We start from the raw sequence: 22,075 nt of genomic DNA on the forward strand, positions 1-22,075 counted from the left end.
AATTTTTATATAGTATTTGCAGAGAATGATGCTCCTGACAGCTCATGGCAGGTTCCATGTTTGTCTGTCTCCTATGAAGCCAAATGTGTGGTCATGTCCTCCCTGCTTCCTGATGATTCACTCACACAAAAGATCCGTAATGAATAACACTACTGTGCAGTGAATATTAATTAGCCATGTGGCTAGGAACAATAGCGGGCTCCTGCAGTGTACTCTGCCCAGAGATTTTTCACTGCTACTCTGTTGTAACTTGAGCCTGTACTTTCTCACTAGCAGCAGAGGGGAGTACCCAAGCAGCCCCAGAATGCTTTGCAGTATGGTATGCGTCCTCTCGTCCTTTTGAGAGCTTGGGTCTAACAGCTTTGCTGATAAGCACACATTAAAAGTAAGAGAGATTTTTAACTTCAGTATTGCCTTTTTGGCTTCCTTCTAAACTGTTTAACACAGGAGAATAGAGGTTTAAATTAGCTTTTGCAGCCTGACAGTTACTCTTTAATCTGTTTTTGTCTTCCTCCTACTTTGTGCCCTATATGTTTCATGTATGTGCCAAAAACAATAACGGGCATGACCCAGTCATGCTTGGCGAATAAAACCGATTCTGATTCTACTCTCCTTCTCTCTCCTTGGTGCCCAGAGGTGCTCCAGATCTTTTGGATTTTTGAAGAAAGCTCCTGGCAGCTCCTAAGCGGAAAAAAACAGACAGTAAAAGTCAGCTATGAGTAAAAGGTAATGTCACATACTGTATATTTGAAGTCCATGTAAGAAAAGCTTTGCTTTGAAATGAAATTTCACTTTTGGATATCACAGCTACCTTTGCATATCTAAAACTGTCGTGAAACTCATATGGCAATTTTTCACAACCATGAAATCTGTCCGTCTTTGCCCAGTGATACTGGTAATTTGCATATTCCTGTACGAATAATTAGCTGGTCAGAGCCAGAAACATCAAGGCTGTTCCTGCTATACACCTGAAGTAATCAGAAAACCCTGCTGCACACTTCAGGCATTTCCCCATTAGGTATGCTGTGGGATGGCTGCCTGGTTTTTTCCTCACTACATAAAGCAGAGGCAAAAAAAGCTGAAATAATCTTTGCAAACATCATTATAATGTATAAATCTTAAATGCTTGTTTTTTCCAACAAATGTGAAATTTCACATTACTGTGAAAATCAAATAGAGAAAAGGGAAGTCTAGACAGCCTATAGATTCCTACGCTGTCTTTGATAGATAATATTCTATTACGTAAAGATGTGAATCCTGTAAATCATGCACTGAGGCTGAAATTAATAGCGAGGAATTGTGAATGGTTGCTTGGAGACGGAGCCCAGAAGTACCTTGTATGGAACAATATAAGTGGGAGTTGTTACTAAAATCATAACATGACAAACAAAAGTACAATATTTGCTTTCTAGGAAGGACCATGTAGGAATTCAAAGGAAACCTGATGTGAGGCACAGCAGCCATGTGATTAAGCACTGTTTCAAATAGGCACTCCCCACCTCGATCTATATATTAGTTTAAGGGTAATAATAACTAGATCTAGCTACATATGTCACATAACTCTTATGTGGCTCAGCTGGGGAATAGCTGCTTCCATTAGACTAACCATGCAGGTGTTTTCTTCATGGCAAATTGTCTTAAAGGGTAGTAATACCACATTGGACATTATGACATTTTTTTTTCCATATTTTTTATTGGTTTTTCAACAGTAAACATTGAATATACAAGAAACAACATTTGTTAACTTATTTTTCAGACATTACCGTTAGTTGTTTTAACCTTTCCATATGTCTATGTCAACAAATAACAATCAATCAGTATGACCTGAATATTTGTTAGTACAACATGAAATTTCAGAGAAAGAAATTATGATAGAGTAACATAAAGCGTCTGGTCTGTAGGCTAAGCCTTTCGACCGGGTGATAGAAGTATCTATCTATATCTTCTTCTGCATCTAGGTGGAGTAAGGTAGTCCTTTGCTTGAGGTGTTCGTAGAGCAAATTCTAGCCTTGTCCTGAGTTTACTTATATTGAAAGGTAGAGGTAGGGATCTCAGTCTCTAGCCTGTTATCAACAGGTAGACTGGGATATGCCTGTGAGATCTGCAATCAGAGGAGAGGGGTGGGTCTGTTGGTGGGGATAAGGCCTCTGGGCGGCGTTATGACATATTTTAATTATTAATATTACTGGGTTTTTTTCTTGGCCTTAAAAGGACCATTATTAAATTGTACAATTTAAAATACATGAAAAAACAACATAAAAAAGTATATTTCTCTCAGAGTAAAATGTGCTATAAATTACTTTCCTCCTATGTTGCTGTCACTTACAGTAGGTAGTAGAAATCTGACAGTATGGACAGGTTTTGGACTAGTCCATCTCCTCATAGGGGAGAGGGGGGGGGGTCTGCATTTTTGAATAGATCCTTTCCAAAGAGGGCTTTTGTAAAGACTACATTAGATACTGGGAATCCTCCATGAAGATATGGACTAGTAAAAAAACATGTCAGTTCAGCCAGATTTCTACTAACTACTGTGAGTGACAGCAACATAGAAAAAAAGTAATTTATTGTTCATTTTGCACTGTAAGATATGTATATATTTGTATATGTTTACATATATTTTACAATTTAAAATGTTTCATGATAGTGGTCCTTTAAAGCAAACCTGTTTGCAAATGAAAAACTTCTAGATTTACTTTGGGATCCACAAGAGGTTTTCTCCATCTTCATCTGCCAGACTGTTCAAGTGCTGAGATCGCCGAAGCTCGAAGACCCGTGGCCACACTGTGCCTGTGCAATAGTACGGACTTGTACAGGTTTCGACATAAAAAGCCAAGCCCAATCAGGTCCTTGCAAGTGCATGTGTGCGAGTCATCGATAAGGGCTTGGTGGCGGTCTTTGAGGGGATGCAGGACTGGAACAGGACGGTGAAGGAAGATGGGGAGGCTTCCCTCTATTAAGGTAAGTACCCCTTTGAGCATTTTTCCCTATAGATGTAGTTGTGGCCAAAAAGAGTTATTTATGTTGATTGATACATTGAGACTAAAAACAGTACAGTACTAAAAAAAAGTATAGTAAAAACGGCTCTTACCAATGAATCACCGCAACAATCCGCCGCTCTAGCAGGTCACGCCACTCTGTCCTCGCCGCAGGTCCCTCTCTCTGCCGTCTCTATGACGGCAGAGTTGTGCAAGCAGGTCAGGAGCCACTTTCATTAGCTCCTGCCACTGTCAATCAATGTAAGCCAATGGGATTGGCTTACAGTGATGACAGGTTCAGGAGCCAATTAAATCATCTCCTGAACGGCTCACAAAGTTCTGTCGTCATATAGATGGCAGGGCGAGTGATCTGCGGCGGGGAGACAGCAGCACGACCGGCGTTAGTGGTGGGAATGCGCAGCAACCATTATTGAAATCTACATCCTGTCAGATCCACACAGCCACAGGCAGGATATAGTTTTCAACTGCGTCATTCTGGAACCAGTTAAAAAAAATTGAACATGGTTTTGATTTTTTTAACACAGTTCTTGCTTGGTAAGTTATTATGTTGATACACAAATATTTTCTCATGAATTATTTTGGTTTAACTAAAGTACTAAGGTTTTTACAGCCAAGTGGCCTTGAAGTTGCCAGTAGGTTTGAGGAAGAAAAACGCTCCCAGTTCTTCAACCACTAAAGGGCACAGTCTGAAGAAGAAAGATGGGATCAATTCTCTCTTAGTACCTGTCTACACATTTACTAACTGTGTCCATAAGGGTTTCAAAGCTGCATATATTTTGACAGCTACTGGTTACCGTTGGATGGAGGAACCAAATGTGGACAGGTGGCCATGCACTGTTTCTCACACTTCCATCACAGTAACGATTTTGGTTTCCAATGAAAAGGTAATTGTACATCCTCTAAGCATGGTATTTTGCCATTAAAGTTACTATTGAAATACCTGAGAAAGCATGTCCCAATTAAATTTTTTCATTTGTTTTACCACAAATGAAACCTAAGGTTTTGCTGGGAAAACAAGTTAAAAAAAAAAGACAGATGGTAGGATTACAGTGGTGTTTATGTGATTATCAAACCCATGTCTCAATCTACAATATGCTTTTCTACTAGGTCAATTAGTAAAGGTTTAACAACTTAAAATGACAGTGAGCAAACCCCTATTTAAAGCAATCCTGTGAGATTAATTGGTAAAAAAAAAATCAGATACTTACCTTGGTAGAGAGAAGCCTCTGGGTCTTTCAGAGGCTTCCTGTGTCCTCCTCCCAACCACCAATCCAGTGATGTGACCCTCAGAAATATGTGAGTGAGCGCTGCTGCATTTCTGGCTTCACGCTACTGAGCAGGTTCGGGCCTTCTGTACCTGTGCAGTGTGGCCAAACTCCATTAACAAGCCCTTGTCAACGGGCTTTGGGTGGTCCCAGGACTGGAACATGGTCCTTTTTAATATTTCAAACAGAACCCCTGACTAAGCAGGTGGCCTAAAAGTCCAGAAGAGGGGGGAGGATGCCTTTCAGCACTGTGGAGTACCTAACAAAAGACATAGGAGCAAAATTGCTTGTGGTCCGGTATTAGTCATGGAGAGAATCTGAAGACATAACAACAAAAGTTGTTTAGGCGATACCTTTATTGACTAAATGTACAAGATTCCTTTGCAAGCTTTTGAAACTTTAAGTTTCTTCTTCAGGCATGTTTCAGAACTGGATCAGAACCATACAAAATACTCCAGTATTTTGTATGGTTCTGATCCAGTTCTGAACCATTGCCTGAAGAAGAAGAAGAAACTTAAAGTTTCGAAAGCTTGCAAAGGAATCTTGTAGTTAGTCATTAAAGGTATCACCTAAACAACTTTTGTTGTTAGGTCTTCGGATAGTAGCAAAAGTCTCCCCCTTCCCAAGCAATGTACCATAGTCACCTCCTGACCATTGTCTTGCTACAACATTTAGATAACTGGGATTTTAGACAGAAAAACAGGAGCCATAAACAAGTTTGGGTGCCATAACAGGAACAAAATGAAAAGCGTACGTGGAATATAGTAACTGGCACAGTACATCAAGAATGCTTTTAAGCTTTTCACTAGTGTGGTGTCAGAAGGCATTCAGAGAAGATTCTTGTGTGCAGCACACAGTATCTGCCAGCAGAGGGCACAAACATGCATAAACAGAGTAATGACAAACTCAAACAAGCAATAAATCGTCTGCACACCACTGTATAAAATCGGAAAGCAATTTTCAGCAAAGAGATAATAGAGTGCTACATTCCCCATCCCCCACCCAAAATAACAAGAACAAAACAATTAAGGGACATGGTATGTGACACACACACACACACACCCACACGCACGCACGCACGCACGCACGCACACACACGCACATACACACACACTATGGGATATATACGTGTGGAGTACCTTTTTATCCAATCTGAATATGTCAGTGTCTGGGATTTCCTAAATGGGGGGATCCACTAACTCTCCTAAATGTGAAACAGCTCAGTCCAGACATAAGTCACTCAACCAGTTCCTACTCTCACTGGTGGATACATTTATATGGTGTCTGATTTGCTATACATATATCATGATGGTAAAGGAACAGCTACTGTACACTTTAAGCAATCACTGTGAAAAGCATCTAAATACAGTAATATCTGTAACCATCAGAATACTTACATTCATATAGTAATAAAAAAAATAACTGGGCAAGGATGCTGCTATAGATATTAGCACATTTCTACTCCCATATGTATAATGTGGATGTGATGCAATGACTGCCAATAACATAAACAGGTGGCAACACAGCAACAGTATGTGTAATGTGGCTGTGATACAAAATGGCCAATAATATTAATAGCAGGTGGCAGCACAGCGTATGATAATGTCAAAGAATGAAAATGCAATGAACCATAAATATAAATGCCCAGTCAAATCAAAATGATTGCCAAGTAGTCACAAAAAGTTCCCAAAAGAGACTCAAACGCATGGTCAGATTTTAGGCAAGGCCACAAAGACAATGGCCTAGGGTACCAGGAAGCAAGGGTTGGGCAGCAGGCTGACACACTCATGCAGTCAAGCTGCCAAACATGTGAACCACAGGGGTCAGGCAAGTGTCTAGGACTCGGGGCATGGAGGAGCAGCAAACGGGGAGTTTACTGTCCATGACCCGAGCTTTAACTATAGCATCACCAAGGTCATCGGGTACCTGTTAATGATACAATTTTACCGAACGATTAACCTTCCAATCTAACAATTGTGATGAGAAGTAAATGATCATAAAGTATGGATTGGAGCCATAAATTGATTAAAAGTTATAACCAATCTGCTTATTTCAGATGGAATTGATCCACAAAATAAATGAATAATTCTGGGATGCATAAAACGGGAAGTTAAATTTTGAGATGCTAGTATACTTTTCCCTCAGTATAAATCACTTGGGAGGGTACATCTGGAGCATGGGATACAGTTTTGGGCACCACACTATAGAAAGGACATTGACCTTCTAGAATGGGTACAAGACAGGTAACAAAATTAATCAGAGGGATGGAAGATCTTTCTTATCAGTTGGACAAACTGGGCTTATTTAGCTTGGAAAAAAGGCGACTGAGAGGTGACATGATTAACATGTATAAGTACAACAGAGGGCAATACAAAAGCTTGGCAGATTAGTTTTTTGTCCCTAAGGTTGTACAGCGGACAAGGTTGTTTCTGTTAGTTCAATAATGCAGAGAAGTGGCTGCCTGTACCTCTGCTGGTTTCTTATGCAGTCCGGAAGCTGACATAAAGTCCTGAAATTCAGCTTTGAAAGTTTCCCAGTTGGTAGCCAGGTCACCAGACATCTTCATCTCAGATGGTGGTGGTATTGTGTTTGCATACATGGTTGCTTGAATACTGAGTTCTATTCTGTATACTGAAGGCTTCTTTTCCAGCTGGATGATTGGATGGTGTGTGTATTTCAGACTTCTGACACCATGTTTCTGTTAGTTCAATAATGCAGAGAAGGTGCAGATTGCAAATCAACTCAGAGCTGCTTTATTCATGCTGCTAGTCTTGTAAGAAGCAAGGAAGTTACAACAACAAAGTACTTCCTGTGATGACATCTATAAACAAATGTCATCTATTTAGAATGGGGGTCCTTCACAGTAATGGTTGTTAAAGGGACTCCGAGCAGTGCAGAAACTATGGAAAGATGCATATCATTTTAAAGCTCTCTTTCTCCTCTTTCCAATGATATACATTATATATATAAACCGCCGCCCTACGCCTTTTAGTTTTCTCTATTTTCGCGATTGAAATTGCCGCGGCCGCGACTTCGAGCGCGAAAATAGAGAAAACTAAAAGGCATAGGGCGACGATTTAGGGGTCATCAGAAAGAGGAGAAAGAGAGCTTTAAAATGATATCCATCTTCCCATAGTTATATTGTATTACAGAGGGCGACTTTTTCCTGCTGAATGGAGCTGCTGACTTTGAGAAAAAGTCGCCCTGTGTAATACAATATAACTATGGGAAGATGGATATCATTTTAAAGCTCTTTTTCTCCTCTTTCTGGCGACCCCTAAATCGTCGCCCTACGCCTTTTAGTTTTCTCTATTTTCGCGATCGAAGTCACGGCCGCGACAATTTCGATCGCGAAAATAGCGAAAACTAAAAGGCGTAGGGCGGTGGTTTATATATCATTGGAAAGAGGAGAAAGAGAGCTTTAAAATGATATGCATCTTTCCATAGTTTCTGTACTGCTCGGAGTCCCTTTAAGATCTGCTAAACAGTTTGCACGGCTTTGTGAATCAAGCCCTATATCTGCAATTAAGCAGGGCTTGGATGCTTTCCTTGCATTGAAGGGTATCCACGGCTATAATTACTAGGTAATTTCTGGGAGAGTTGATCCAGGGATTTATTTGACCGCCATCTGAAGTCGGGAAGGAATTTTTCCCTTTTTAAGTCCATTTGGCCCAGGTCTTGTAACATTTTTACCCTGGATCAATGGGAATATGTGTGAGTTTAGGACAGTATTTTTTTTCTTTCTGGTTGGACTTGATCGATAGATGTCTTTTTTTCACCCAAACTATGTTAAGACAATTGACAAATCAATCATTTGTAGTCGATTGGCACCCTCAACATTGATTACTGGGATCAATTAGTGTGTGTGTGTGTATGTGGGTGGGGTGGGGGCTTCTGCTGATCAGGGACAGCTGGTGATAGTGTCCTTGGGCGTACAGAACCCTTTAAGAATCTCAAGTCTGTAGATACAGAGTACTTCCTTTGCTTCTGGAAACTTGTCCACATACAATATATTTTTATGGCACAAATATAAAGTGAATTATACAGTCTTTACTGTACAATCTTCCCAAATCTATGTATTAGAAAGGAAAACTAAGTGAATATACTGACTGGCTGATCGTAACGCCATTGACCGGCTTCACTGAGGCATCAGTACACAGATGAAGTCGGAGCTGCCTCCTCCCTTTTCATACTAATCAGGTACCTATGCAGGACCAGCCCATCATGAGCCACCTATGCAGGACCAGCCCATCATGAGCCAATGCTGCAGAGCCTGTAGAAGGCATATATACGGGCAGCACGGTGGCGTAGCGGTTAGCGCTCTCCCCTTGCAGCGCTGGGTCCCTGATTCGAATCCCAGCCTGGTCAACATATGCAAGGAGTTTGTATGTTCTCCCCGTGTCTGTGTGGGTTTCCTCCGGGCACCCCGGTTTCCTCCCACATCCCAAAAACATACAGAAAAATTAATTGGCTTCTCCTTAAAATTGGCCCTAGACTGCAATACATACACTACACTACATAGACATAGGACTATAGTAGGGATTAGATTGTGAGCTCCTCTGAGGGACAGTTAGTGACAAGACTATATTCTCTGTGCAGCGCTGCGTAAGATGTTGGCGCTATATAAATACTTAATAATAATAATAATAATAATAATAATATGTAAGGGACTCACCTTCTGTTCGCTCCCACGACGGTTTCGGACCCTCTGAGAGCCAGCTTGGGTGGATGACTTCTGCTGTGCACGGCTAGGACTTCCTACAGATGAGGGGGTGTGGCTTGTCCCTACTCTTATTCTCTTAGATAGTGCCTCTAGTGGTGTAGAGTATGTACTGCAGGTTTGGCTGCAGTATAGCTGGATTTCTGTGGATTATCTGTGTACGAGCTTTAGCCTAATTTTGGACTGTGTTATTGGATTGTTTCTGTAATTGACTTGCTCTGGTACTGTGATTATCAGACATTTTTAAGCATAGGATCCAACCTGGCATTTTCCGGGAACTGGAACACAAGCAGAATGCAAATTCCCAATCTGTGCCATTTTTTCTGGACACCATACACAAATCAGATGCCGAAATAATGAAAATGAATACAAATGTGTGCACCCATTCACACCAGGCATCTCAAACAGACAGCATATATGACAATGACCTGCTTTTCCACCTCTGGACAGCACCATGTTGGGGAGGAGCATACCAGGAGATATCTATTTAAAATAAAATGCCAACTATACATTATTTGTGTAGAGGACCCAATATTTGCAGTGTAAGAGCACCCTGCACTGTATGATAGAGGACACCCAGACCAGAAGAATGTCCAGAAGACCAAAATTTCTAAACATATCTGTACAGACCACTGTTGCGTGTTTATTTTCACCAAAGTCATTTTCGCATTGAAAAGAGCATTTCCAATTTCGAGAAAATTCGCAAAAACTCAAAAATCATTATTTTTACTGCAAAAACGTGGAAAATCTTTATTTTTACAGTGAAAACTGAAAATATTTATTTTAGTGGGAAAAATGCATGAAAAGCTGTGAAAATCACAAACTTATTACAAAATAAATTTAACCTCATTTGCGCGAAAATTAAGCGTGTCGTCATTTTCGCTCATCACTGGTACAGATTCCAATCCGCCTCAAAAAAAAAAGTTGACATCACATCCATTTCAGTTTGATTAGCTGTACACCAAAACTGGAACAAAACTGATACAAAATATGTGAAAATGTTTAGAATGGATCAAAATGGATCAGTTAAAGTGGAAAACAGAATGGTGGGGAAAGTATAAGTTTTGAATTTGGTGTACTGTGGACCATGCATATCGGCCATGTACAGTATTTTATATATCACCCAGGATCTACAAACACGTTTGATTGAATTATATTGCAGTTCTCAATATGGCAAGGACCACAGTCATAAAATTACCAAGTGCAATCTGTTTAAAGGTTAAATAATTGCATGAAAATGTCACAAGAAAATCAATAAGAGCATTGTCAACAACCCACCTTCCTTTGGCTTGAATATGAGACGTCAAAAGGAAGAAAAAAATGTATTTCTTTCTCGGCACTTCCAGTGGTGGCATTTTATAACATGTTATTGAAAGGTAACCCGATGTTAGTGGGTGACTTGTGCTCATTGTTGCGGGTTATAAAACTGCTCTGTTACCTTCAGAAAGCGTTTGTTATTTTTACCTCCTGGCTTTTTTAGCAAGAAGAAAAGTTCCTCCCCAACTATTTTCTCATTTGAATTATGTATAGACAGAAACTGGTTCCATTATCCTAGCTATAAACTTTATAAGACCTTTATCTTGAAAGAAATTTTAAATAGCAGCTCCCCATGACGTATTCTTGTGTAAAGTGAAATTTAACACTTCACTTCAACACTGCAAAGTGCAATTAAAGAGGAACTGTAATGACATATAGTAGAATGCAGTCAATTATTAAGGCTACCCACTTTTAGATTGAATATCCTGGTTTCAGCATCTGAAACACTTACTATATGTATATATTGCCGTATATATTGGTATGTAGCCCCACCCTCCCACTGAGGCTTAGCCTAGGCTATTTATTATGCAGAATTCTCCTTCCCGTAGCCTTCTGGGAGACCAGGCATTAGTTTCACTGGCTTTAGATCTCTCAGTAAACAAACATTAATGCAGAGACCACCTGTCAGTAAGAAAGATGTTGCTGTCTATGATACATTTCAGAAAGTAAATCAGGGAGAGGAAAGATTTTAAGATGGGAAAACACTTATAAATGTATATATAATTTATAAATGAATATTGAAAAAAAAATAGGAACAATGTTATTCCTTATGTTATTTTGACTACAGTTTCTAAAGTAGAATAAAACTCTGACGCAACATTCACAAAAAAATGTTTTCCTACTTTTTACCCATTCAGTTACCATATTTGCTTTTCTACACACCTAATATTGCTTGTTTACAATGACATGGCCCCAAAGTACAGTTTATATGCAATGAAAGCAGCCATTGCATTGTATTCATACAGTAGATTTTAATACATAAATACAGCAGCTATCTAGTGAAAATTTCTCATCTGTCTATGCTTGTCAGCTCAGTACAGTTCCATTTCAGTTCCGTGGCTGGCTGTAACTAATTGTAACAACAGAGGAATGTAAACAAAAGATAATGTTATCTTCTCTTCGGATGTGGATCACAAGCTGAAGGAGCTTTCCACTGCAGAACAAAGTGCTGTGTTTAACTGTTTGAATGCTGTGAATGCTTTGTGAATGTACGTTTAAGGCTGTAAATAATCTTTTAGAGCAAAGAAGAAATGCTGAGTTTCAGACCACTTTCATGGCAAACATTATTTCAATTTCCGTACCCTTTTTGATACCTAAAAAATAGTAGAACATAAATGATCCTGCAAACCTGGCCTAGGTTTATTTATAATTGCCTGCTCTGTGATAGCAAAGGTTTGCCGCATAGATGTATCTTGTCTGCATACTTCTTCTACATTGAGCGGTGTACAAAGTATTATAACCAGAGAAAACCGCATAACATTGCTCTACAGAAGCTCCTATTTTTCAACCATGACAGGTGTTCTTTAAAGACTCAGGTCTGCTAAGTTATGCTGTAATAAGGGGAAAGTATAGCATACATCACAGCTAAAATAATCATTTCTACACCAGCTTTTGGCAGTTAGATGCTTGGAAATCTCATAAAAATATTCTACAGAAACAATTGCAGGTTTGGGAAAATGATAACGATGTTACGGGATATCGACATTTTTCACAGAAACTGTGTTTTCACTTAAATGTGAAAGATTTCTCCCAAGAAATAAAGACATTTTAAAGGTCTGTACAGCATCTTAGAATAATGTGAGTCATAAACACTATTTATAATTCTATCCCGAGGAAAAGGGCTGTGTAACATCAAACGAGATTTACAACTGCAATTCCAAAAAAACTTAGGATGCAGTGTAAAATGTAAATGAAAACAAAATGGAAATCATGTAAAGCATACTATTGATTGACAATGGTACAAGAGCAACAAAGCAAATTTTGAAAAGAAGAAATATTGTTCTTTCTTACAAAGAAATAAGCTTATTTTGAATTTGACGTCAACAATACATTTCTTAAAAGTTGGGATGGTGCATGTTTAAAATTTAGCTGCAGCATTTCTTGTACTTTTAAAGCAATCCTATAACTTAAAGGGTACCTGAGATTAAACACATCTCAGGTACATCTCAGGTACCATACTAGGTGGGCGGGCCAGTATCCCGTGACCCAGGTGACGCCAATCGGCAAAGCCGGCATAAAGTTAGCGTTCAGTGCAGCGGCTGTTGTGGTTCCCCCGTGAATGCTACCATGTGGGGTTGAGCTGCAATGCACGCGTGGATGCCTAGCCACCTGCATAACAGGCCCCTGAGTACACCCCGGTTGAAGGATGGAAGTCTGCAGCTGGAAGATCCAATTGTGCTGAAGAGTGGTGAGAGTATCGCTTGCAAGCTGAAGAGACTAACGCATGATTTCACGCTGCTGCATGAAACTTACTAACTCTCCCCCTCTCTGAAGATAATTGGTGTATGGTACCGGTTCCAGTCTGGGTGGATGAGTGATTGCATGTGGAATGTGTGGGAGCGCTCCACTTGGTCTAATTTTAATTGATTTTAGATGGTTTTGGCTGTCTATCTGTACTAATGTTTAATAAATGCTGTTTATACTTTTGCTATACCTGAATGGCAATGCAGTTTAATTTAATACATTGAGCAATAATATTTACTGTGGTGCCGTTTCCTGGAAAATAGGTTAAGGTGGCTGAAATGAAGTTTGGTTGAGTCAGGCATCACTATTATAAAATTAACATCTCAGGTACCATACTTACCTGGGTCTTCCTTAAGCCCTGTTGAGGCCACTCGTCCCTCACGGTCTTTCCGGGTGGCTCCTATCCTATGCAATATGGCCCAGTTGTCAGGCTGAGTCTAGTAGAAGTAGTACCGACCGAGTACTACTGATGGGGCCACGTGTGCAGCCAGGCCATACTGCAGGGGTCAATTCAAAAACTTTACAATTAGCCGGCACTACAAGGATTACAGTCCCTCTGTGAGCAGATCGAACATATGGGTGTAGGCAATGTCAAGCCACATACTGCGGGAACAGGAGCCAACCGGGGAGACAGTGAGGGACTGAATGGCTTCAAGGGGCTTAAGGAAGCCCCAGGTAAGTATAAAACCTGAGATGTCTTTCATCTCAGGTTAACTTTAAATATAAAATACAAAAAAAAACTTCACATACTTACCCATGCAGAGGGAAGACTCAGGATGGTCCAGGGACTTAACGTGTACTTTGGCCGGGACCCTCTTCTAGTTTGCGGCAATGATCTCCCCTGCAGATGATGAAATACCAATGCAAGTTTAGACTGAGGAATTTTATTATTAAATTGTTGCATTATTAAACGTCCATGCAGGGTCCTGAAGTGAAAATAAACTCATAAGATAATGAATTGTATGTGTAGTAGGGTTAATAAATAAAACATTAGTAGCAAAGAAAAGAGTCTCATAATGTCTTTCAGTACAGGAAGCGTTAAACATCTTTAGTTTATCTATGAAAACGAGCTTCAACATGATCAAATAAAGTCCTGTTTTCTGAAGCATTTAAACAGCCAAGAAACAGTGAGAGACAGCTTGAGATAAGGTTTGACTGTAGGAAAGCTCAAAGGGTCATTATTTCTGCTTTGTTTTATAGCCTAACCACTTTACCTCTAAGGGTTTTTCCCATTAAAAAACCAGAGCAATTTTCACCTGTCAGCACTCCTTCCATTCATTCGCCAATAACTTTATTACTACTTATCACAACAAAACAATCTATATCTTGTTTTTTTCCGCCACCAATTAGGCTTTCTTTGAAGGGTACTTTTTGCTGAGAATTATTTTATTCTAAATATGTTTTAGCAGGAAATATAGGAAAAAATGCATTATTTCTCAGTTTTCGGCCATTATAGTTTTAAAATAAGACATGCTACCGTAATTAAAATTTTATTTGCCCATTTGTCCCGGTTATTGCAACGTTTAAAATTTTTCCCTAGTCCAATGTATGGCGACAATATTTTATTTGGAAAGAAAGGTGCATTGTTTCAGTTTTGCGTCCATAAATTATTACATCACTTATTACAAGCCCATAATTTAAAAAGTAACAGTAATATACCCTCTTGACATACATATTAAAAAAGTTCAGGCCCTAAGGTAACTATTTATGTTTTTTTTTTAAATTGTATATTTTATTTCATTTTGTTGTAGTAGTAGCTAGGTCCCTGCAAGGAGATATGTTTTTTTTTTTTTTTGCAGGGATGTAGTTAATCGTCCCGGGGTACGGAATGTGGTTAAAAGTGTGTAAGTGTGCAACTGTGACAGTATGATGCAATGTTACATAAAACAAAAAGCTATATAACTGAAAATAAAAATGTGAGACTCTTTTATTTGCTACCAATGTTCTATTAATGATCCGTACTACACCTACAATTCATTATAATTTTTTTTCCGTGTCAGGTTTGCTTTAAAGAGTTGTATACCATTCCCCATCTTTAATCATGAGGAACTCAAGCTTCTCTGGGATGTACTTTTGATGCTGAATCATGTTACCGACCTGTTTCAGTTAGTGTAGTTTGGCCTCATTCACTCGACATGCACTGCCGAACGCATTTCGGAAATGTGCATAGTGTGCAATACGTAAGGACATTAGAAGTACATTGACTGCACTGTTTGATGTTCTAACCTTGTGCCCTGCAGGGCTGTGTGCTGCCATATTGCACAGCTGCATTTATATCTGCAAAGCACAGAACTTACCCCTTCAGGTCCTGTTCACAGTGGTCAGTTGCGTTGCAGAAAAATTCTGCATGTCAGCTCACTGCCCATACAATTCTCTGTAGGCTTTGTATTAAAGTCTTTGTCCAGTCTCCATTGCAGTTCACACTCATAACACCTAATAACGTGTGTGTTATGCAGCTGACCACTGTGAATCTTGCCTCACAGTAGTGAATGGGGTCAGCAGTGCAACGCAGATAGCATGCAATAGCATGCATTCTGAACGCACACCCATTTGCACATGTTTATGCAAATGAAGCCTTAGTTGTGAGATGATTCATTTTTGTTGCACAGTCTCAACCCTTTTAAATGTGTTACTGGTATCAACTTTAAAATGAGAATTTACTATTCAGGAAACAATTTATTATGCTTTTTCTCATGCATTGGTATAACCATTTTCAGGAAGGCAATACTAATGCAGTGCAGTCCACTATACCACTTGTTGCTGCTTATAAAAATATAGATTGGTTTAACAAAGAAACAGTGTAATGTCTCATACATGGTATTAACGACAGGTCTAATCTGATTTATGATAGTTTTTCTGATCGATTTTCCGATCACTTCTATACATTCGGAAATCAGTTCGGACCCGGAAATAATCGATTCTACCCATCTATCTGAGGGGGACTTGCATTGTGTGTACCAAGCATCTAGGCCAGGGTTGCCCAATAGGTCGATCGCGATCTACCGGTAGATTGCGACCGCCTGCCCCGCAGCCGTGGCTGTCAGATTGTTCTGGGAGGAAAGGAAGAGGCGTGGCTAAAGGGGAGAGCAGCAAATTAGGAAACAGCATCTCCTCCCCTCAAGGCTGTGAAAACTGGGGGTGGGAGCAGGAAGTGTATGGAGGCTGCTCAGGCTGATGGGGAAGACGATAGGCACGGTCAGATATAGATTACTACTGCAATAGATAGAATAGATTATTTAGATAGATCAATAGATTATTTACTGCGTGCAGCTATGCAGCCAGCCAGCCGGGGGAAACGTCTCCTGCCACAGGAAGCCACACTGACGATCATCAGCTCTGCTCTTGCTGACAAGCACTGGCCCATCACTAGTGACAAGTGCACAGCAATATGGGCAAATAGCTTCAGAAGGATTCTGAGGCTATTTGATATGTTTGAAGGGAGTATGTAACTGCCTGTGTTGGGATAGGGAGCCCCCCTCAGTATCCCAGCACAGGTAGTTACATAGTCCCTTCAAACATAGCAATTGGCCGGGCTGGCGGGAGCTCGGGATTTTGCCCGGTAGGCCTCCCTTTTAGTGGCCCCCGGGGGGCCCGAGCATTGCAGGAGGGGGCACAGCACAGGAAGGAGGAGCAGTGGCGGGCACAGAGCAGCGGGGAGGGGGGACAGTCTCCCCCCTCTCACTCACCTGGGGGCCCCCCTTCGCCGCTCCCCCTCCAGGCTAGAATGTGCAGCGGCGGCGAGCGTGCAACAACTTACTACTTTCTACTTCCTGCATTCCACTCTGCCTGCCTCTGTTCAGGTCTGGTCTTCTTGCTTGTCCAATCACGAGCAGACTACCCAAGCTGAAACTTTCCTGGTGGGCCTTTAGTGTCCCAGTCCGACCCTGAGTCTCGGTAACTGGGTCAGTCGCGTTAAATCCGGGTCTACTGCGCATGCCAAACTCTCAACTAAACCGTAGAGTACCCATACAGTAACAGTAGATTTGAAAATCTGAACAACCAGAGAAGAACAAGAAAGAACAAAACATTATCATCAACAGAAATTTCATTAGTTTAGTATACTCCTGGTGCATTAAAGGGAACCTAAACTGGGAAGGATATGGATTTTTCCTTTTAAAATAATACCAGTTGCCTGAATCGCCTGCTGATCCTGTGTCTCTAATACTTTTAGCCACAGCCCCTGAACAAGCATGCAGATCAGGTGCTCTGACTGAAGTCAGACTGGATTAGCTGCATGCTTGTTTCAGGGTATGATTCAGCCACTATTGCAGCCACAGAGATCAGCTGGATTGCCAGGCAACTGGTATTGTTTAACAGGAAACATCCATATCACTCTCAGTTAAGGTTCCTTTTCAAATGTCTACACTTACTTATGTTTCAGGGCTGGTGCACACCAAGAGCACTTCCAAATGCTTTTAAAAATGCTAGCGCTTTAAAAAGTGCTTGGCTAATGTATTTAAATAGGATGGATCACGCTTCAGTGTATAAGGTGTGGGGAGGAACGCTAAATTGTAGTTACTCAGAAATGCATCTGTGTATCAGTGAAGAAAGCCAAAGGCTAAACACAGGGCCGAGCCTGGGCGGGTGCTGCGGGTGCATTGCACCCAGGCGCCTGTCTCCAACAGGCGCCGCTCAGCCTCCGCTCACCCCATCTGGCCGCCGCTCTCTCCCTCCCTTCCTCCCTCCCTGTAGCCGCCGCCGCTGCGTCAGACCTCGATCAGGCGGCGACCAATAGTGCGGGCGCTAGGACCCAGCGCCCGCACTGATATGCGGAAGTGACATCACTTCCGCATATAGAGCGGGTGCGTCCGGCGCCCGCACTTACTGGTCGGGTCGCCGCTGATCTTGAGGTCTGCTGAGTGCTGGCTGACTGACTGCCAGGTAAGGGGGGAGCGGCGGCGGCTAGAGGGGGGCTCCCTGTCACTCGCTCACTAATGGCGCTCCCTGTCACTCACTAATGGGCTCCCTGTCACTCGCTCACTAATGGGGCTCCCTGTCACTCACTCACTAATGGGGCTCCTTGTCACTCGCTCACTAATGGCGCTCCCTGTCACTCACTAATGGGGCTCCCTGTCACTCACTCACTAATGGGGCTCCCTGTCACTCACTAATGGGCTCCCTGTCACTCGCTCACTAATGGGGCTCCTTGTCACTCGCTCACTAATGGCGCTCCCTGTCACTCACTAATGGGGCTCCCTGTCACTCACTCACTAATGGGGCTCCCTGTCACTCACTAATGGGCTCCCTGTCACTCGCTCACTAATGGGGCTCCCTGTCACTCACTCACTAATGGGGCTCCTTGTCACTCGCTCACTAATGGCGCTCCCTGTCACTCACTAATGGGGCTCCCTGTCACTCACTCACTAATGGGGCTCCCTGTCACTCACTCACTAATGGGGCTCCCTGTCACTCACTCACTAATGGGGCTCCCTGTCACTCACTCACTAATGGGGCTCCCTGTCACTCACTCACTAATGGGGCTCCCTGTCACTCGCTCACTAATGGGTCTCCCTGTCACTCACTCACTAATGGGGCTCCCTGTCACTCGCTCACTAATGGCGCTCCCTGTCACTCACTCACTAATGGGTCTCCCTGTCACTCACTCACTAATGGGGCTCCCTGTCACTCGCTCACTAATGGCGCTCCCTGTCACTCGCTCACTAATGGCGCTCCCTGTCACTCACTCACTAATGGGTCTCCCTGTCACTCTCACTAATGGGGCTCCCTGTCACTCTCACTAATGGGGCTCCCTGTCACTCTCACTAATGGGGCTCCCTGTCACTCGCTCACTAATGGGGCTCCCTGTCACTCGCTCACTAATGGGGCTCCCTGTCACTCGCTCACTAATGGGGCTCCCTGTCACTCGCTCACTAATGGGGCTCCCTGTCACTCGCTCACTAATGGGGCTCCCTGTCACTCGCTCACTAATGGGGCTCCCTGTCACTCGCTCACTAATGGGGCTCCCTGTCACTCGCTCACTAATGGGGCTCCCTGTCACTTGCTCACTAATGGCGCTCCCTGTCATTCACTAATGGGGCTCCCTGTCACTCACTCACTAATGGGGCTCCCTGTCACTCACTCACTAATGGGGCTCCCTGTCACTCACTCACTAATGGGGCTCCCTGTCACTCACTCACTAATGGGGCTCCCTGTCACTCACTCACTAATGGGGCTCCCTGTCACTCGCTCACTAATGGCGCTCCCTGTCACTCACTCACTAATGGGTCTCCCTGTCACTCACTCACTAATGGGGCTCCCTGTCACTCGCTCACTAATGGCGCTCCCTGTCACTCACTCACTAATGGGTCTCCCTGTCACTCACTCACTAATGGGGCTCCCTGTCACTCGCTCACTAATGGCGCTCCCTGTCACTCGCTCACTAATGGCGCTCCCTGTCACTCACTCACTAATGGGTCTCCCTGTCACTCGCTCACTAATGGGGCTCCCTGTCACTCTCACTAATGGGGCTCCCTGTCACTCTCACTAATGGGGCTCCCTGTCACTCGCTCACTAATGGGGCTCCCTGTCACTCGCTCACTAATGGGGCTCCCTGTCACTCGCTCACTAATGGGGCTCCCTGTCACTCGCTCACTAATGGGGCTCCCTGTCACTCGCTCACTAATGGGGCTCCCTGTCACTCGCTCACTAATGGGGCTCCCTGTCACTCGCTCACTAATGGGGCTCCCTGTCACTCGCTCACTAATGGGGCTCCCTGTCACTCGCTCACTAATGGGGCTCCCTGTCACTCGCTCACTAAAGGGGCTCCCTGTCACTCGCTCACTAAAGGGGCTCCCTGTCACTCGCTCACTAAAGGGGCTCCCTGTCACTCGCTCACTAAAGGGGCTCCCTGTCACTCGCTCACTAAAGGGGCTCCCTGTCACTCGCTCACTAAAGGGGCTCCCTGTCACTCGCTCACTAAAGGGGCTCCCTGTCACTCGCTCACTAAAGGGGCTCCCTGTCACTCGCTCACTAAAGGGGCTCCCTGTCACTCGCTAACTAAAGGGGGTCCAGGCTGGCTACATATACTGGGGACACTGGCTGTTTGTCATTATGTGCATTTACTGGTGAAAAGCTGTCTCTTATGTGCATTTGCTGGTGAAAAGCGGTCTCTTTTTATGTGCATTTACTGGGGAAAAGCGGTCTTTTTATGTGCATTTACTGGTGAAAAGCGTTCTTTTTATGTGCATTTACTAGGGAAAAGCGTTCTTTTTATGTGCATTTACTAGGGAAAAGCGGTCTCTTATGTGCATTTACTAGGGAAAAGCGGTCTCTTATGTGCATTTACTAGGGAAAAGCGGTCTCTTATTATGTGCATTTACTGGGGAAAAGCTGTCTCTCATGTGCATTTACTGATGAAAGGCTGTCTGTCATTACGTGCATTTACTGGTGAAACGCTGTCTCTTATGTGAATTTAGTGTGGAAATTTTGTCAGTAAAAAATATTTTCTCAGTAAATTTTTAGGTATTTGTCAGTAAAAAAATAACGTGAAAGGTTGGCAACACTGGCTGGCGGCATAACGGGAAAGATACAGGCAGCCTACCTCACGCTTGGGCTTGGTGGGGGGAGGTGCCAACAGCGAGCGAAAGTAGGGCGGCCGCAGGCAGCCAGAAGTACGCAGTGTGTGACTGCGTCGCACTCGCAGAGCCTCTCAGCCTGAGTCAGCCCAGAGACTAGCAGACTCGCAGGCAGCCAAAGCCAGCCAGGAGCAAGCCCATGGAAGAGGGGTAAGAATGGGGTATCACATGCATGCGTAAAGAGGTGGAAGGTGTGGGTGTGATTAGGCAGGACATGGGTGTGGTTATGTGGTTGGGCGCGGTTAATTTAACCACTCCCATAGGCGCCAGAAAAAATCTTGCACCCAGGTGCCAGGCACCCCAGGCTCACCCCTGGCTAAACATGTTATGTATGTTCCAGTTCCACAGAGCAAACTTAGTGACAGGAAGGAACAGACATATTAACTGAATGGTAGAACCTTGCACAAACTTAAATGTCTTGTAGAATGCCACTCTTTATCCTCCACAATGTCTTTGCAGATGTATTTTCTTTCTCAGATTGCAACACGACTAACAAACACTCTATTTACCTACAGTACATTCAAGGTCGGCTGCTGCTATGCCTCACTGTATCTCATGTAGCAGCGAGAGGACACAGCTGCTGATCTGACTGCAAATACCGTAAATGTAACATCTAGCAATGTAGCTGTCCAGGTAAAAGAAAAGCTTACTCTCAGGGTCTGTTTCCAATGGATGTAAATTTGTGTGAATTTTTCACGCACAAATTCGCATAGCAATGTATTTCAATGGGCCTGTTTCCACTATCCAGAATTTGCATGCAGAAAGAAATCTGGACCAGCACTGAGACAAAATTTGGATGCTGCATGGTGTTTTCGCACGCATCATTTGCACGTTTTCACGTATGTCAATAGAAACACGGAAAACAAAACGGGAAAAAAATGTAAAACATTTTAGCGATGACGCAGGTGAATTAGCATACAACAAACAGAAGCATACTCATGCAAATTTGCATACTTATGCAATAAGGCATCCATAAAAAAGCAAATTTGCATGAATGGGCTCTATTCACAAAGCATTGCTGCATTTGGTAATGCTAAAACAGCTGATTTTACAGATCACCTTCCCCAATTACTATTCACTAAACTGCACAGAAAATTAATATCACCAACTAGTGAGGTAAATTTGTGCTGTAATTCCCTCAGGAAATGTCAAGAAATTGCAATTCACAAAGTTTTCCGCATTTGGTTTACCAGGCAAAAGTGTTCAGTGTTTTTCTCCAGCTCATAGCAGTTGATAACTCACTCTATCGATGCTGTCTCTGTGTGGTAACTTTGACAGACAGCCTTTGGGAAGAGCCAGGCAGCCAACAGGGAGAGTCACACAGCCCTGCTTCGTTCTCATGCTGATTTGATGCGATGGGGTAACGGGTAACGGGGACAGGCTCCTGGTGGTGGCAGCTCCAGGGCTTGACTGCGCTCACATATGGTGTTACATGCTGGTTCTGGGGCCCCGGGCAGTGAGAGTTCCCAGGGCCCCAGGCTGGCTTGTGCACTATTGTTTTTAATTTTATTGTAGATTCCCATGCAGTTTAGTTAGGAGGGGGGCAGATGAGAGGGAATATCCTGCACGCTGGTGCCCCCTGCTGGCCATATAGCCATTGTCTATATGCAACTGAAGCCCTCTCTAACGACTGGCTTATTTGCTCAGCCTCTGCTTAATTGATTACTGCAGACTAGGTGTAACGTGTGTGTGCACTTCTGATTGGCTTATGAGCAGCCTGCAGGCTTTATATAAGCAGCA

The 22,075-nt window shown here is 42.9% G+C and overlaps 1 long non-coding RNA gene across 1 annotated transcript in view; it reads right to left on the reverse strand.

The window, feature by feature from the left end:
* Positions 1-464: 464 nt before the first annotated feature.
* Positions 465-22,075, reverse strand: part of LOC137518333 (uncharacterized) — a 31,075-nt gene continuing 9,464 nt past the window's right edge. Inside the window, exons 2-4 of the long non-coding RNA XR_011020791.1 lie at positions 16,519-16,752; positions 13,516-13,602; positions 465-681 (exon numbers count right to left, since the gene is read on the reverse strand). This is a non-coding gene — a long non-coding RNA (uncharacterized lncRNA). The remainder of the gene's footprint in view (positions 682-13,515; positions 13,603-16,518; positions 16,753-22,075) is intronic.

Source organism: Hyperolius riggenbachi, chromosome 5, assembly GCF_040937935.1.
Source record: "Hyperolius riggenbachi isolate aHypRig1 chromosome 5, aHypRig1.pri, whole genome shotgun sequence".
NCBI lineage: Eukaryota > Metazoa > Chordata > Amphibia > Anura > Hyperoliidae > Hyperolius > Hyperolius riggenbachi.